We start from the raw sequence: 5183 nt of genomic DNA on the forward strand, positions 1-5183 counted from the left end.
CTATCTGTATAATAATTCAGGTATAACTATTCTAGGATATGTCTGTCCTGACCTGATAACCAGAGTGACTGGTTTTTTGGGTTAGGGCAGAACATCAGAGTTTCTAGTCTGTGGTCTGCTTCTTCCTAGCATAGAGAATGAGTCTCCTTTGCTAGGTTAGGGGTAGACACAGGAAGCTTTGCTTCCCTAGTCCATGTTGGAAGGATTCTGTAAGAGATGATTCCTTCCTCTAGTGGCCTAGCAGACTGTCCTGTGTTGTTTTTCTCGGGCTGGAGAATGAGTTTTCTCTGTTGTCCGGCGAAATAACATCACCTAACTTTGTTCTGGTTGGGAGGAGGATAGCAAGTATTGCTAGTTTTCCTCCCTAATAGAAACTCTTGGTTAGGATGAGCTTCCCCAACGGCTGAGTGTGTCTCCTGCTAGAACGAAGTCTATAGGATCCTTATCCCTTCCCCACCTCTCTTTCTTTTATTTTCTTTTGGCCGCAGTCCTACTTCCGTACCTAGTATAGGTTAGGATGGAGGACAGGCTCAGCTCTCAGTCGGCTGGCACTACGTGTCGGCTGGCAGAGACCCTTTATTCTTTGCAGAGTGAACCCCAGACACAGCCCGAATCTGCTGGCCACTACGATTAGCGGCCGGCAGCCGGGGGTATTAGTGTTTTCAGCCGTCGACTGGCAATGATTGCCGGCCGCACACAGTCGCGAATCAGTGGGCTGCCGCCTATTAGTTAAAGATAGTATATCTTTGAACTATACAGGGGTAGATGCTGGCCGGCACGTGCAGGCGCACGCCGGCACGTACCGGCGCGTGCTAGCCGGCACAACAGCATCCGATGTACAGTAGTTGCTGTATTCGTGGTGTAGTACACACTGCATTAGCAGAAACTGCTGTACAGAGCTTGTGATAACACTTAAGTTCTTCATTATACTTAATGTTATTTTGTACAGCCTTTTGTTGAGACCGTACAATATATAGAAAGTATGTTCTTTCTGTATTCTTTCTATCCCGTATATTAACACTTTATCTCAAGGTGTGAACTACACCTTAAATTTCCGTTTAGGAAATTACATAAGGTATTCTAGAATAGAACTAACCTTAGTTTTAATATCTCAGGAGGTTTCAGCAATTGACTGGACAGGAAATACAAGTATGTGTCTTTCCTTCTTTCTTTTATAGCTTTTCTATATAAGCTAAATGTCTCAACATAAGTGAAACCCTTCACTTGATACTCATGGATTTTTCTTCTCTTTACAGGAGGACCATCCGAAGTGCGGGAGTGTGTTCTGTAATGTCCGCAGTAAGAACTTCTGTGGACATCAATATTGCAAGAGGCACGCAGCATGCGCAGCCTCCAGAGGTGATATCCGCTATTGGGACCCTCAGGTTAGTACAGTTTGCTCTAACCTGATTACCGAGGCTTTTGACGACCCTAAGTCAACGGAGTCAAGGGATGCTGACAGGGAAACGTTACGATCCCCGGTGAGGGGTTTTCAGAAAAACACCTCAGGTCCCCTACCTTCCAAATGAGAAGATGAGGGCCTACCTTTTCCCTAAAGCATCGGCTGATGCAATAATCCCCCAGCCTTAGGTGGAGATACCAACTACCCAGAATTCGGTAGATTCTGAAGTCTCAGCCGCCCTTCAAGACATCTAATTGGACGATATAATGTCGGAGGTGTCGGATTCTACTGAGAGGGACATTCTAGGAGAAGATCAGGAGGAGGAGCTGTTCCAGGCTTATCAAGTAGAAGAGGAAGAAATCGACGAAGTGTCGGTTACATCGTTCCCGGACCCAGAACCTATTCCGTCTACATCGTCTGCTATCCCAGATAAACTGGGAAGGACTCTTTCTTCCATTGTTGAGATGATCCAACAAATTCAAAAAAAGAATGAGAAAGAAGCTGCAATGAAACTGGAGATACGTAGATTTGCAGCATCACGTGGGCCCCAGTGTGAAGGATCTTCCTTTGTGCTCGGATAATAATCCTTGGAGGTATGCCGAACTCTTGCCAATGACAACCGGGAAGATCGTGACCTCAGAAAAGTTGGGAGCAATTCCCCTGGAAGAAGTGGAATTTTAGCCCAACAAAGATTCTTATCCGGACTGCTATGTCTGTCTTAGGAAGGAGCCAGCCTCAAAGGAGGAGAAGGAGCCGAAGGAGGTCATAGTTTTTTACCATAGTAAAGCTCAGACGTTACTAGCGAGCTCAATGAAAGAGAGGGGCTTCACTAACTCAAAGGTGCCCACCTTGAGTAAGAAGCTTCCCTCCTTTGTGGCCTCTCCTACCAGAGCCTTTCCCTTCTTGGAAAAGGGATATAGGGCAGCCTTAAAGTCGGTGGAGGCAGGGAAACCATGCCCCTCCTTGGAGGAGTGCAAGCTGTTATCTCTGACCTTGCCCTTGGACCAAGAAGACTGGAAGGACGTACACCTTACTTTCTCAGTCGGGAAGCTGGAAGCTGATATTGCTGAACGCCAGTTCGGTGAGGCACTTCCAAAACTGTCGGAGGTTCTCTTGCGTAGAGAGCAAGAGACAAAGGAAAGACTTGTGGCATCGATGTCGTTGCAAACGACACTAGAAACGATGGCAAGTGACCCCAAGATCCAGGACATGTTCATGGTTGTGGCCAAAACCCATCTGGCCACAGTTACGAAGGATCTCTATAGCTTTATTAAAGCTAGGAGAGCCTGTAGAGAGTTCGTGTTCGCCTCGGCTGCGGTGAGGCACGAACCGAGGAAACTAATCTCCTCTCGTATTTGGGATAAAGACCTCTTTCCCAATGAAGTGGTTAAAGAGGTAGTAGACAAGGCTGCCAGAGAGAATAGGAACCTTCTCAAAAAGTGGGGCTTAGATCTCAAGAGAAAGTCTTCTCTGGATGAGGGTCCCCAACCCACGAGGAGGACAAAAAGGCCCAGGCCATCCTTTCGGCCAACTAAACCCTACCGACAGCAACAACAACAACTTCCTATGACCGCGGTGCCTCGGATAGTGGCACAACTTCCAACCACGTACCAGCTGGTACCTCAACAAGTGGCGACAGAGTCACCAGTTTTTAACCCAGCCTTCGAAAGGCAGACTTCTTCCTTTCATTCGAGAGCTAGAGGAACAGCCAGAGGTTCTTCTAGACACCCTTCAAGAGGAGGGGATACAGGGGAGGACGCGGTCAAGGAGGCAAGGCCTCAGGTCTACAACAGCAGAAGTAAGATACTTCCAGTAGGAGGGAGACTACAGCTATTTAGGGATCGCTGGACCTTCAATCCCTGGGCCCAGAGCCTAATTAAAAATGGACTAGGTTGGAGCTGGAGCAGTCCTCCACCTCAATTTCCTCAATTCTTCCAACACTCATCCCCCGTTCTGGAAGAATATGTCCGAGAACTCTTAGAGAAAAGAGTAATCCGGAAAGTTAAGTCCATCAAATTCCAAGGAAGGCTGTTTTGTGTTCCAAAGAAGGACTCAGAAAAACTCAGAGTTATTCTAGACTTGTCGCTACTAAACAAGTTCATTGTGAACTACAAGTTCAGAATGCTCACGCTTCAGCACATAAGGACCCTTCTGCCCAGAAGGGCATATACTGTCTCTATAGACTTGTCTGACGCTTATTGGCACGTTCCAATTAATCGTCACCTCTCCTCCTACCTAGGCTTCAAGTTACATAGAAAACCTTACGCCTTCCGAGCCATGCCTTTCGGGCTAAACATAGCCCCAAGGATTTTCACAAAGCTCGCAAACGCAGCTGTCCATCAATTACGCCTAAAAGGGGGTGCAAGTAGTAGCCTACTTGGACGACTGGCTGGTGTGGGCAGCATCCAGGACAGAATGCATGCAAGTTTCTAAGATAGTGATCCAGTTCCTGGAACATCTGGGATTCAAGATCAACATCAAAAAGTCTCGTCTTTCTCCAGCTCAAAAATTTCGGTGGTTGGGAATCCACTGGAATTTGGAGTCACATCGGCTTTCCATTCCTAGTAGGAAGAGGAAAGAAATAGCAGGATCTGTCAAGAGACTATTGAAATCCAACGGATATCAAGACGCAAACAGGAGAGAGTGCTGGGCTATCTACAGTTTGCTTCGATAACAGATCCAGTGCTAAGAGCACAGCTTGAGGATGCAACAGGAGTCTGGAGAAAATACGCATCAAACGCGCGAAAAGATCTAATAAGACCACTACCGACTCGACTGCGAACGCTTCTCAAGCCGTGGTCCAATGCCAAGCAATTGAAGAAATCAATACTTCTTCAACCTCCTCCCCAGTCAGTAACTATCCACACAGACGCTTCAAAGGAAGGCTGGGAAGGCCATTATCATCAAATGAGAGTCCAAGGAGCTTGGTCCAATCTTTTCAAGTCATTTCACATCAACTTTCTAGAAGCCCTGGCAGTACTTCTGTCACTGAAGAAAGTTTCTCTTCGACACTCGACCCGCATAAGACTGGTTCTAAACAGCGAGGTGGTAGTGAGATGCCTGAATCGACAAGGGTCGAGGTCACCTCAAATCAACCAAATGATGTTGGCCATATTCCATTTGGCAGAAAAGAAGAAATGGCACCTGTCAGCAGTTCACATTCAAGGGTTCCGCAATGTGACAGCGGACGCTCTATCTAGGTTTATACCTATAGAGTCAGAATGGTCCCTTGACGCAGGATCGTTCTCCTTCATCTTGAGTCAAGTCCCAGAGCTGCAGATAGACCTTTTTGCGACGAAAGACTATAAGAAAATGGATCGTTACGTGTCCACTTTCGAAGATCCGTTAGTGGAGGCAGTGGACGTTATGTCCCTGGACTGGAACAGATGGTCCAGTATCTATCTGTTCCCTCAGCACAAGCTCCTTTTGAAGGTCCTCGATAAGCTGAGATCCTTCAAAGGGAAAGCAGCAATAGTGGCCCACAAGTGGTCGAATAGCGTGTGGTTCCCCCTGGCATTGGAACTACGACTAAAATTCGTACCGCTACCGGATCCATCCCTGTCTCAGCAAGTACAGAAGTCGACTGTACCGTAATATATATATATATATATATATATATATATAATATATATATATATATATATATATATATATATATATATATATATATATATATATATATATATATATATATATATATATATATATATATATATATATATTATATATATATATATATATATATATATATATATATATATATATATATATATATATATAT

Source organism: Palaemon carinicauda, chromosome 11 (genome assembly GCF_036898095.1).
Source record: "Palaemon carinicauda isolate YSFRI2023 chromosome 11, ASM3689809v2, whole genome shotgun sequence".
Taxonomy (NCBI): domain Eukaryota; kingdom Metazoa; phylum Arthropoda; class Malacostraca; order Decapoda; family Palaemonidae; genus Palaemon; species Palaemon carinicauda.